Source organism: Salmo trutta, chromosome 10 (assembly GCF_901001165.1).
Source record: "Salmo trutta chromosome 10, fSalTru1.1, whole genome shotgun sequence".
Classification (NCBI taxonomy): domain Eukaryota; kingdom Metazoa; phylum Chordata; class Actinopteri; order Salmoniformes; family Salmonidae; genus Salmo; species Salmo trutta.
Genome location: NC_042966.1, coordinates 39,334,212 through 39,347,798, shown reverse-complemented (window position 1 = coordinate 39,347,798; position 13,587 = coordinate 39,334,212). Strand labels below are relative to the sequence as shown.

Genomic DNA, 13,587 nt, shown 5'->3' with positions numbered 1-13,587 from the left:
TTCGTCAATAGTCACATTAGTCAAAGACCAGATTGATTTGATTACTGGTACAAATGTGTGGAGGGATACACCCTGGTATACACTTGACACATTGGATTAGTAGTCTCTTACATTCTGAGACATCACCATAACATTAGTTTAATACTGAGAAGCATTACAAAACATCAAATGAAGGTCAATAACATTCTAGAGAAACAGATGTGTTATAAAGCAGTTCAGACAGTTTTAAGATTAAGACATTCTAGGGAGGTTAGGGAAAGGCTAATGTTATTTAAGGGCAATTCCACAGTAACACAGCGACCCAAATACTTCACTTTAAAATGTTACAACAACAAAAAAAAGTTGCAAAAAAACTGACTATGCACAATGTCTACTTTTAACAATTTCACACAGAAAATGAAATAAAAACAATTTAATTGAAGAACAGCACAGTCATTCTGGTATCAAACTTCGCATCTGCACTGTTCTTGAGTGAAACTTGTTCAAAGTAGTCGTTGTGCAGTTGTATGGTTTGTTTAACTTCGCAATTATTGGTTTTCGTTTGACATACATTTTAAAGTGAAAAAAAAAAATCAGTCTCACTCTGTTGCCATGGAATTGGCCTTAAATCCGTAGTCTGAGTCTGATAACATAATCCATTGATTGACATAATCTTTATTTTACCACAGTACTACATTAGGTTAAGATTCATTAGTCATGACACAATGACTATAACCATCACGACAAGGGAGACGAAATGTAACCAGTTAAATAGATGTTACAATTGTTCGTGATATCTTTATCTGTTAGATAAAATGTTTCATTGCAACATCACCAGCTGACTGGGGTAACGTCAGGCTACTCTGTGGCGAAGTTAGTGTTTTCATCAATCATATCGTTTTCATATTAGTACCAAGTAGCGCTAGAAGGGCAATGGAGTTTGACTTTTTGAACGTGAGTTTGACAGCTTGGATACGTAACGAGCGACAAACAAGGATTTTGTTCATTTTAGCTTGAATGTCAGCCGCACACCGTCAATTCATATTGTTGAGCTTTTTGACAGCTGTCGAGGGATGGTTACCGGAAATTTATGATGACAATTTATGTTCAAATTAACATGAAACGCAAACGAGCGAGAAGATAATATGTAACAAACCTTGACTTGTATCAGTTGAGTTGTAAGAAATAACAGTGCTGGCCTGCATTACTGACGTGACCTAAACAGTCGCCATTTTGTTACAATGTTGTAGTTTACATAAATCCGACATGACGATGATTACAATCCAATGGAGTCTCATTAAACCTTACCTACATTAATGTACCCTCCCTAGCAACTTTAATATTGGCTGTAAAGACAAGATCCGATTTCTGGTTTGATAAAGTACATGCCAATCATTATAATATAATATATGAGCTCAGTTTAGAAGGGACTGCGTTTGCTGCTTGATCTGTCACTACACTTACTGACCCGCCTTTTAAGGTGTCTTCTCCTATCATGGATTGATGTTTTATTTACCCAGAACACTTATCGTTTGAATAAATGAGTGCACTACAAGGACAATTTAATAGGCACATATATATATAATTTATATGATCATTCATTAACATAATAGTTATCACAGATTGTTGTCTAAATTAATGATTTAGGCTATATCCAGTGTCAAACACCAGCCCACCTTTACTACGACTCCTTGAAACAATTGGTTACACTTGAAAATGATTTGGATCATTTTTAGACTTTAATTGGTTGTTTGTTATATCCATCATTTATTTGCAAACATGGTGAAGACTTGACTGCTGATTTAAAGCAGCAAGTTTTTAAAAGGTTTGAAGGTGAGATGGGCTATTATCGTGCTAGTGTTGTGTATGCTATCCGACACTTATTTTCCCACCATTAGAACCTGTACTTCTCTTTTTTATTTTTATAACCCACTAAAGAAATCATTCCCACAAACACCTATAAATAACAGTTTTTTTTTTCACTAACCTAAACTCATGTACCAAACGTGGGCTAAAGAATAAGTAGGGCAACCTATAAATAATCATTCAGGATTTCATATCCATCAAGCGGTAGAATTTCTCCACATAGCAGGAGCGCCTGCCTGCATTTAGGCTATAGCGATTATTAACATTCTACGTAAATCATGACAACACTTCTTATGGGAATTATTTTGCCCTGCATTTCCAACTAGAAAAAAAAAATGAGCACATGGGGGAAATTCCACATACAAACTAAGAAGTTGAACCTGGTAAGAGTAACATCATCTTCACTGATCCTCAAGAATAAATGTAAGCTATCGCTACAGTTTCGCGATCCATCCATTTCTCACTCGACTCGCGGGTCCATTCTCGTTTACACATTAATAGTCGGTGATATACAGCCTCCTTGAAATATAAATCGTTTACACAATGTGCCGCCGCTGGGCGAGGAGGCAAAACAAATTACTCAAGTTTCATGCAAGGATGAACATGTAACCAGTGAGGGGAAAAAAGCATCGGCTAGCTACCGTAAATATTTGCTGGTAGTTACCTCAAGTTTTTTCCCAGATACAGTCCTCTTCTTCATTATCAGGATGACGGAAACGACGATCGGAATATAAACAGTCACAGCGGCACATCCATAGGAGGTTTCCTTGTATGTTTTATCTCTAAAGGATACACTAAAGGCTCGCGTTGAGACATAGAGGACCGGATAACAACTAATTGAAAGGTTAATCTACATAGCAGCCTGTGACAAAGTGGTACCTCTCTCCCTCCTTCTGCTTCTTCTTCACTGTAGACATCCCCACTTCAGTCAGTGTAAACCGAGCGGACCGGCGCCCCTGTGTAGCAGCAGCAGCGCTTCAACAATGATCATAGGCAAATGTAATGTCACTTTAACTTGAACACATTCAAATGTGCAGGAAGGAGATGCCATGGGGCTTGAGAGAAAAATGTGCAGTTTTATAACGCTATTCTACACATTTTGTCATGAGTCTGAGAGAAAATGCTGTAGTTTTAAAGCTAATTCCCCACAATTCTACACATTTTGCCATGAGGCAGAGAGACAATTGTGCTGTTTTATAGTTCATTTCATGCTATTCTTCACATTTTGCCATGGGGATGAGACAAAATATTGCCGTTTTTAAGCACAAATGTGCAGTTTTATATTGCTATTCTACACATTTTACCATGAGGCTGAAAGAAAATGTTGCAGTTTTAAAGCAACTGTCTAGTGAAAATCTCACATTTAGAAGTTCCTATTCTGTTAACTCATACCCAAATAATGTTGTTGACTAATCCTATACTTGTATTTGTGGCCAAAGCATAAATAGGAGAATAAAAATAAATAAAAAAACAACCTCAAACAGTCCATTTAACAAACGCTTGCTATATCCTCAAAGAGGAGGAGGATGAGCTGGCCAATCAGCAGTCTACTCGCATTAATATTTTTAATGACCAGTATACGCCCACACCATTCTCTACCTGCCCGAACCATGAAAAACAGCCCCACACCATTATACCTCCTCCACCAAACTTTACAGTTGGCACTATGCATTTGGGCAGGTAGAGTTCTCCTGGCATCCACCAAACCCAGATTCGCCCATCGGATTGCCAGATGGTGAAGCTTGATTCATCACTCCAGAGAACACGTTTGCACTGCTCCATAGTCCAACAAAGGCGAGCTTTACACCCCTCCAGTCGATGCTTGGCATTGCCCATGGTGATCTTAGGCTTGTGTGCGGCTGCTCGGCTATGGAAACCCATTTTATGAAGCTCCCGACGAACAGTTATTGTGCTGACGTTGCTTCCAGAAGCAGTTTGAAACTTGGTAGTGAGTGTTGCAACCGAAGACAGAGTTTTTACGAGCTACGCGCATCAGCACTCGGTGGTCCCGTTCTGGGAGCTTGTGTGGCCTACCACTTTGCGGATGAGCTGTTGTTGCTCCTAGACCTTTCCACTTCACAATAACATCAGTTACAGTTGAACGGGGCAGCTCTAGCAGGGCAGAAATCCGACCAACTGACTTGTTGGAAAGGTGGAGTCCTATGAAGTTGCCACGTTAAAAGTCACTGAGGCCATTCTACTGCCAATGTTTGTCTGTGGAGATTGCATGGCGATGTGCTTGATTTTATACACCTGTCAGCAACGGGTTTGGCTGATATAACCGAATCCACTAATTTGAATGGGTGTCCACATACTTTAGGAATATACTGTGTATTTCATAGAAATCTGGAATTACTGGACAGTTACTTTAAAGGTCAACTGCAAAGGCTGATTGCAAAAACAAAGTCTTTAAACTGTATAACTGATTAATGCATCATCATACCAGGTAATTTAATGCTGATATTTTTTTTAAATTAAAATGTATGAATAAGATATTTGCTTACAGAAGTGCCATTTCTGACAGATCTTTACAGTTTCTGACCTAAAACAAATCCTGTGAAATTACCTCAACACATACTGGAGGAGTTACTGGCTAGCTAAGCTAATTTCCTGCAATTCTACACATTTTCCCATAGTTTATGATGTGTTCATATGCTATCTAGGGGGCCCCAATTGCACACACTGTACATAGATTTTTCTATTGTGTTATTGACTGTACGTTTGCGTAACTCTGTGTTGTTGTTTTTGTCGCACTGCTTTGCTTTATCTTGGCCAGGTCGCAGTTGTAAATGAGAACTTGTTCTCAACTGGCCTACCTGGTTAAATAAAGGTGAAATAAAAAAATTAATAAAAAATCTTGGAATAACTTAATGCAGTCTATTAGGTTACCACCTTGTTCCCAAGCATCTTGGGTTCATACCATATTCATGTGTTTATTTTTACACAGAGATTGACCCAATCCTAATAATGAACACATCACAAGTTCTTGGTCATGACACAAAATCATTACATTATGAATAATGTCACCATATAACACGTCTGTCTTTAGACACAAAATTGATTTAGTATTTAATTCCGTCACAACAGGATACCAACCTATATCGTTTTAATGGAAGACAGACAACAAGACTGTTGTATAGTCTATCAAATGGACAAACACCAAGTCAAATCCACCGTATGATTCATTCAAATTATGGAAATGATCCGTCAACAAGCTCAAGATGTTACAGCGGCTTCCTACCTACAGTATATTGTCCTGCATTACATCATATCTGGCATTATAACATGTATGTAACAGCAATCTCATTTTACAACAGCAGTAACACAACATGTGTAATCTGACCCATACACGTGGTGACATCCCATTCTGTGTCATCGTCACAGGCATACAGACACGAGCAACATGACCCATTATCATTCCCAAATGGCTCCCTAGTCCCTTAAAAGTGCACTACTGTTGACCAAGGCCCATAGGGCTCTGGTAAAGAGTAGTATGTTTTATAAAGGAAAGGGGGATACCTAGTCAGTTGCACAACTAAATGCATTCAACCGAAATGGGCTCCCGGGTGACACAGTGGTCTAAGGCACTGCATCTCAGTGCAAGAGGCGTCACTACAGTCCCTGGTTCAAACCCAGGCTGTTTCACATCCGGCCATAATTGGCAGTCCCATGGGCGGCGCAGAATTGGCCCAGCGTTGTCTGGTTTGGCCGTGGTAGGCCGTCATTGTAAATACGAATTTGTTCTTAACTGACTTGCCTAGTTAAATAAAGGTTAAATAAAAAAAAAATTAAATGTGTCTTCTGCATTTAGCCTAACCCTGTAGGGAATATTGTGCCAAATCGAGTGCCATTTTGGACGTAGATTCACTGTGGAGGGAAGGCGGGAGACTATTGTGTTGTGTAGTTAGTAAATATTGAACTGGTTTGAAAACCTATTACGTAAAGTTTGGATAGGCAATTTAGTTTGGATAGTCTATTCTAAACTATTACATAAAGTTTGGATAGCCTTTTTGCCTCAACAAGATCATCTTGTTAAACATAATAAGTAAATATTGAACTGGTATGTAAAAAGTTTGGATAGGCCTATTCTAAACTATTACGTAATGGTTTGGATGTTTGCAAGTAATCTTTTGTTGACGATGGTAACCTAATTATGAGGTAGTTACATAATAATAACACATAATATTTGCATTCAATTTGAGTGACAATATACCACATCTTTTATAAAACATATATTTTATAAACACATGTTTACCATGTCAATACTTGTTAAGTATTATTATTAGCTAATCTGATATAAACAATAGTTATTTCACGGGACATTTAAATCACAGTATGATTGACATGAGGACGTGAAACAAGTGTTATGATTGGATTGTCCATGGTATCAAGAGAAAGGAAGAGTACCAAGCACATGTGCGTGTGTGTGAGAGAGTCTCTCTTTCCGTGTGTGTGTGTGTGTGTGTGTGTGTGTGTGTGTGTGTGTGTGTGTGTGTGTGTGTGCGTGTATAATGAATGTCACCCTGGGCCCCAGCAGGCCAGGCACCAGGTACCCCTGACTCCCAGAGCCCCACACTGCTGCATCCCATGCATGGGTCCAGCAGGAGCATTTGAATTGGCGCTTGTGTCTCAAATGGTACCCAATTCCCTATATAGTGCACTACTCTTGACCAGGGTAGTGCACTATATATGGAGCCATTTGAGACAGAGACGGGAGCATGTGCCAACCACAGTCTGCCCATCCCCCCAAATCTCTCCCTCTCTCTCCATCCCCCTCTCCCCCTCTCTCTCTCTCTCTCTCTCTCTCTCTCTCTCTCTCTCCTCTCTCTCTCTCTCTCTCTCTCTCTCTCTCTCTCTCTCTCTCTCTCTCTCTCTCTCTCTCTCTCTCTCTCTCTCTCTCTCTCTCTCTCTCTCTCTCTCTCTCTCTCTCTCTCTTCCTCCCCCTCTCTCTCTCAATCCCTGCCAACTGCCACCCAGTGCTGTTCAGGAACACTGCTGCCCATCTGCGGTGCAAAACTCTGGTCTGGTTTGCTCTGGCAATGTCCCCAGTCAGTCAGTGTGAATCCCAAATGGCACCCTATTCCCTATGTAGTGCACCAAGGGCTCTGGTCAAGAGTAGTGCACTGTATAGGGAATAGGGTGCCATTTGAGATGCACGAACACATTTGCTTTTCAAAGAAGGGATGGAGGGAGGTCATGAATGAAACCACGTGATGGTACATACCACATCGACAAGTTGTGGTGTATTTTTCTTTGACAGTATAACTGTAGTAGGCTATGATAAGCACAAATCTGCCCCAAAATGACATATGTTCTTCCACCAGCCCCTTCTAATTGATCCTTGCATGTATAATCAAAGTTATTAGAAGTTAGCAGAATAAGGACTTGGGTATTGCACAGCCCAAGGGAGAAAATAGGGATGTTAGTTGTTGAGACAGAGACAATACTACTAGACTAGTTAACCAGTTAGTTGTTTAGAGAGAGACAATACTACTAGACTAGTTAACCAGTTAGTTGTTGAAGCAGAGACAATACTACTAGACTAGTTAGCCAGTTAGTTGTTGAGAGAGAGACAATACTACCAGACTAGATAACCAGTTAGTTGTTGAGAGACAATACTACTAGACTAGATAACCAGTTAGTTGTTGAAGCAGAGACAATACTACTAGACTAGTTAGCCAGTTAGTTGTTTAGAGATAGACAATACGACCAGACTAGTTAGTCAATTAGTTGTTGAAACAGACACAATACTACTAGACTAGATAACCAGTTAGTTGTTGAGAGACAATACTACCAGACTAGTTAACCAGTTAGTTGTTGAAGCAGAGACAATACTACTAGACTAGATAACCAGTTAGTTGTTGAGACAGAGACAATACTACTAGACTAGTTAGCCAGTTAGTTGTTTAGAGAGAGACAATACTACTAGACTAGATAACCAGTTAGTTGTTGAAACAGACACAATACTACTAGACTAATTAGCCAGTTAGTTGTTGAAACAGACACAATACTACTAGACTAGATAACCAGTTAGTTGTTGAGAGACAATACTACCAGACTAGTTAGCCAGTTAGTTGTTGAGAGAGAGACACTACTACCAGACTAGTTAGCCAATTAGTTGTTGAAACAGACACAATACTACTAGACTAGATAACTGATGTATTTCATTTCTATAAAAATAAAAATAAGAAAAAAAGAAAGTAAACCGAAGGAAGAAACTGGTAAATAGTTGTCCTTCTCGTGGTAGCTAAGGATTCTTCATTCTCATTACTGGCTCCATCTTTCTGTGTTTGTGCTCCAAATGGTACCTATATTCCCTATATACAGTAGTGCACTACTTTTGACCAAAGCCCTATGGGGAATAGTAGTGCACTAAATAGGGGATAGGGTGCCAATGGTCACGCATACTTTGTGTTTGTGTTTTGCCATCTGCCATGTTGAGAAGCAAATGAACCAGCTGCTACGGAGTGTGATCTCAGCCAATCAGAAACGTAGTGCTTTTTCAAAGCGCATCTGTGTGAAACCTTAAAAATGCTGATGAAAAAAAAGAGAAGTGTCTCAAAGTTGGTAATAACATTTTTGGTGTTCACCTAGATGCCCCCCAAATTAGCATAAGCGCATAAACTCAGCCTCTTTAAATGGAACTACAGCCCTTTGAATAAGAGGCGTTTGAATGGGAACTCTCTTAACATTCAATGAGCCCAGAAATGAAAGGAAAAAGATGAAACGCTAACAGGTTGGCTGTGCAGTATTATTTAGACACAATATGATAATAAATGGTATATTGCGTAATGGGTTTTTGTTGTTGCAGACTTTCAATTTTTTTTTGGTCCGCAGCCTATGATAATGTCACGTCCTGACCATAGAAAGCTTTTATTTTCTATGGTAGAGTAGGTCAGGGCGTGACAGGGGGTTTTGTCTAGTTTATCTATGTCTATGTTGGTTCTAGTTTCTTTTTTCTATGCTGGGGGTTTTGTCTAGTTTATGTATTTCTATGTGGGGTTCTAGTTTCTGTATTTCTATGTTTTTTGGGGGGGGGATGATCTCCAATTAGAGGCAGCTGGTCATCGTTGTCTCTAATTGGGGATCATATTTAAGTTGTTGTTTTTCCCACTAGGTTTTGTAGGAGGTTATTTTGAGTTAGAGTACGTTGCACTGCTTTGTCACGGTTTGTTGTTTTGTTTATTAGTTTATTTGTATGTCTTGCATAGTTTCACAGTTTAAATAAAATGTGGAACAATACACGCTGTGCTTTGGTCCCATTCTTCAGACAGCCGTGACAGATAATGGTATATATAGGTAGTATAGGCTTTAGTTTGTATCTACTACTGGTATAGGTGCAGTGTGGTATGAGCTGAACACTTAGGGTGCACCCCAGATGACACCCTATTCTCTATATAGTGTATAACTATAGTAGACCAGAGCACTACATCCTATTCCCTACATACTGCAGTGGCTCTGGTCAAAAGTAGTCAACTATAGGGAATAGGGTACCATTTGGCACTAACCCTACATTTGTTCCATCCATGCCTGGAGGGAGGGAGGGACAGACTGGGGCCTCTCCGTGATCCTTGTCTCCCCTCTCCAACACCTGGCGACAGCACAGCTGGGTGCGAGGGGGGAATAAGCCTAGTTTCCAGGGCTCTCTAATGACCACTATGAAGAGGCACCACTAATCCCATAACTGAGAGAAATTACCTCCATCAGCCTTGGATCTATCCTTCCCAATAGCACCCTATTCCCTATATATAGTGCACAACTTTTGACCAGCACCCATAGGGAGACCATAATGTATTGTAAGTTAAGCTACAACACTTAGCGACAATGTTGATGAACTGTCATATTCATGGAATTACTGTAAACTTTAACCCTATAGAGTCTAAGCCAGGAAGGGGGGGGTTCTAAGCTAATATATGGAATTGTTTTCATATGGTCATACAAACGATTATCACGCCCTGATCTGTTTCACCTGTCCTTGTGCTTGTCTCCACCCCCCTCCAGGTGCAGTGGCGGTTCTAGACCATTTCAACTGGGGGGGGGCCAAGCTGGGGCCAGTTGTATTGTTAGAGGGACCAGTTACGTTAGACGTTATTGTTGTCATATCGTTTTGCATGTGGTACGATACTGTTGTGTTCCGCCTAAAGCCGTCCCTCTAGAAAATGTGTGGGTTAAATTAGTGTTCCGCGTTGCCACTGTCTAATAACGGATGTAAAAAAAGAACGATAGCAAAAATTAGTTATGTAAAAATTATTTCATACTCACATTTAAGGGGGCCACAAGGGGGTCCAAATTTGTTGTCACAGGGGCACTGCCCCCCCCCCCCCACCCCACCCAGAACCACTAGTGTCCAGGTGTCGCCTGGATACTTATACCTGTGTTCTCTGTTTGTCTGTTGCCAGTTTGTTTTGTATCGTCAAGCCTACCAGCGTTTTCCCCTCTGTTCCTGTCTATTGCTTGTTACTGTTTTTTTTCCCGGTTTTGACCTTTTCTGCCCGCCCTGACACTGACTGACGTCCTGTACCATTGCCCCACTACACTGGATTATCGACAGCCGCCTGCCTTGACCTGTAGTTTTCCTGCCCCTATTGCTGTAATAAACATTGCTACATCAACACAGTTTGCATTTGGGTCATACCTGAAACGTGATAGTACGAACTGGCCATGACTGACCCAGCAGACTTGGACCAGCTCCGCTGCACCATCTCCTCCAAAGGAGCCACCATTGGTAGGCACGAGGAGTTCCTTCGTGGTCTGATGGAGGGGTTCCAGGCCACGGCCAAACATCATGACCAAGCATTGGACATTTTGCAGGAGCAAGTCTGTGGGTTGCCTACTAGGCAGCCTACCACGATGGTAACCTCTCAGCCCCTCAGTAACCCGGCTGGTAGCGGTGCCGTCACCCCAGTTTCCCGGGAACCCTGCTTACCTCCCCCGGAGCACTTCAATGGAGAATTGGGCACCTGTTGGGCATTTTCTCGCTCAGTGTTCCCTTGTCATGGAGCTGCAGCCTTCCTCCTTCCTTTCGTACCGCTCTAAGATAGCGTAACTCATCACGCTGATGTCCAGGAGGGCCCTCGCCTGGGCTACGGCCATTTGGGAACAACAGTCGGCCGTTTGCTTCAGTCTGGGGGAATTCATGGCGGAGATGAAAAAAGTTTTCGAGGCTCCGGTGTCCGGGAGAGAGGCTACCAGGAAGTTACTCCAGCTTCGGCAGGATGGTGGGTTACGGGAACGTAGGAGGGAGAAGAGGTCTGATTGCGGTCCCAGTTGCTCAGTCAAGGATGCCACCTTGCATCTGAGGAACTCCGGAAGTTCCCAGCGTCTACGTCCCCGAGAGGATCCGAGCTTACCCGAGTTCCTCCAAGAGTCTCCGAAGACTGCTGATTCACCTCTTCCCGAACCGATGCAGCTCGGCAGGGCTAGGCTGTCTCCTGCTGAACGCGTATGCAGACTTCACACCCAGAGTTGTCTGAGAGTTGTCTGTATTGCGGTACTGCCCTACTTTCACAAGCCACTGTACACGGACAAGTTCTGGCCTGGTTTAGATCTTATCTGTCGGAAAGATATCAGTTTGTCTCTGTGAATGGTTTGTCCTCTGACAAATCAACTGTACATTTCAGTGTTCCTCAAGGTTCCGTTTTAGGACCACTATTGTTTTCACTATATATTTTACCTCTTGGGGATGTCATTCGAAAACATAATGTTACATTTCACTGCTATGCGGATGACACACAGCTGTACATTTCAATGAAACATGGTGAAGCCCCAAAATTGCCCTCGCTAGAAACCTGTGTTTCAGACATAAGGAAGTGGATGGCTGCAAACGTTCTACTTTTAAACTCGGACAAAACAGAGATGCTTGTTCTAGGTCCCAAGAAACAAAGAGATCTTCTGTTGAATCTGACAATTAATCTTAATGGTTGTACAGTCGTCTCAAATAAAGCTGTGAAGGACCTCGGTGTGACTCTGGACCCTGATCTCTCTTTTGAAGAACATATCAAGACTGTTTCAAGGACAGCTTTTTTCCATCTACGTAACATTGCAAAAATCTGAAACTTTCTGTCCAAAAATGACGCAGAAAAATTAATCCATGCTTTTGTTACTTCTAGGCTGGACTACTGCAATGCTCTACTTTCTGGCTACCCGGATAAAGCACTAAATAAACTTCAGTTAGTGCTAAATACAGCTGCTAGAATCCTGACTAGAACCAACAAATTTGATCATATTACTCCAGTGCTAGCCTCCCTACACTGGCTTCCTGTTAAGGCAAGGGCTGATTTCAAGGTTTTACTGCTAACCTACAAAGCATTACATGGGCTTGCTCCTTCCTATCTTTCCGATTTGGTCCTGCCGTACATACCTACACGTACGCTACGGTCACAAGATGCAGGCCTCCTAATTGTCCCTAGAATTTCTAAGCAAACAACTGGAGGCAGGGCTTTCTCCTATAGAGCTCCATTTTTATGGAATGGTCTGCCTACCCATGTGAGAGACGTAGACTCGGTCTCAACCTTTAAGTCTTTACTGAAGTCTCATCTCTTCAGTAGGTCCTATGATTGAGTGTAGTCTGGCCCAGGAGTGTGAAGGTGAACGGAAAGGCTCTGGAGCAACGAACTGTCCTTGCTGTCTCTGCCTGGCCGGTTCCCCTCTCTCCACTGGGATTCTCTGCCTCTAACCCTATTACAGTGGCTGAGTCACTGGCTTATTGGTGTTCTTCCATGCAAGACCGAGCACAGCAACAAGACACACGGTAGTTATACTGCATCAGCAAGGTCTCTCCCAGGCAGAAATTTCAAGGTAGACAGGGGTTTCCAGATGTGCTGTCTAAGCTCTTTTGAAGAAGCACAAAGAAAGGGGCAACGTTGAGGACCGTAGACGCAGTGGTCGGCCAAGGAAACTTACTGCAGCAGATGAAAGACACATCATGCTTACTTCCCTTCGCAATCAGAAGATGTCCAGCAGTGCCATCAGCTCAAAATTGGCAGAAAACAGTGGGTCCCTGGTACACCCATCAAGAAGTCTGGTCAGAAATGGCCGTCATGGAAGGCCTCCGGCCAGAAAAGCCATACCTCTGACGAGGAAACAAGGCCAAGCGACTCAACTATGTATGAAAATACAGAAACTGGGGTGCAGAAAAATGGCAGCAGGTGCTCTGGACTGATGAGTTAAATGTGAAATATTTGGCTGCAGCAGAAGGCAGTTTGTTCGCCGAAGGGCTGGAGAGCAGTACACGAATGAGTGTTTGTAGGCAACAGCGAAGCATGGTGGAGGTTCAACAGCGAAGCATGGTGGAGGTTCTTTGCAAGTTTGGGGGCTGCATTTCTCCAAATGGAGTTGGAGATTTGGTCAGTATTAATGGTCTCCTCAATGCTGAGAAGTACAGACAGATACTCATCCATCACACAATACCATCAGGGAGGCATCTGATTGGCCCAAAATGTATTCTGCAGCATGACAACGACCCCAAACATACAGCAAAAGTCATTAAGAACTATCTTCAGCGTAAAGAAGAACAAGGAGTCCTGGAAGTGATGGTATGGCCCCCACAGAGCCATGATCTCAACATCATCAAGTCTGTCTGGGATTACATGAAGAGAGAGAAGCACCTGAGGCTGCCTAAATCCACAGAAGAACTGTGGTTCGTTCTCCATGATGTTTGGGCCAACCTACCTGCCGAGTTCCTTCAAAAACTGTGTGCAAACGTACCTAGAAGAATTGATGCTGTTTTGAAAGCAAAGGCTG

At 42.2% G+C, this 13,587-nt stretch overlaps 1 protein-coding gene across 1 annotated transcript in view; it reads right to left on the bottom strand.

Moving 5' to 3' along the window:
* The window catches only part of LOC115201709 (histone acetyltransferase KAT6B), a 95,376-nt gene extending 93,947 nt beyond the window's left edge, over nucleotides 1-1,429 (bottom strand). The window contains exon 1 of the mRNA XM_029765538.1: nucleotides 1,136-1,429. The gene's annotated coding sequence lies outside the window, so the exon portion shown is untranslated. The remainder of the gene's footprint in view (nucleotides 1-1,135) is intronic.
* Between the last annotated feature and the right edge of the window lie 12,158 nt (nucleotides 1,430-13,587).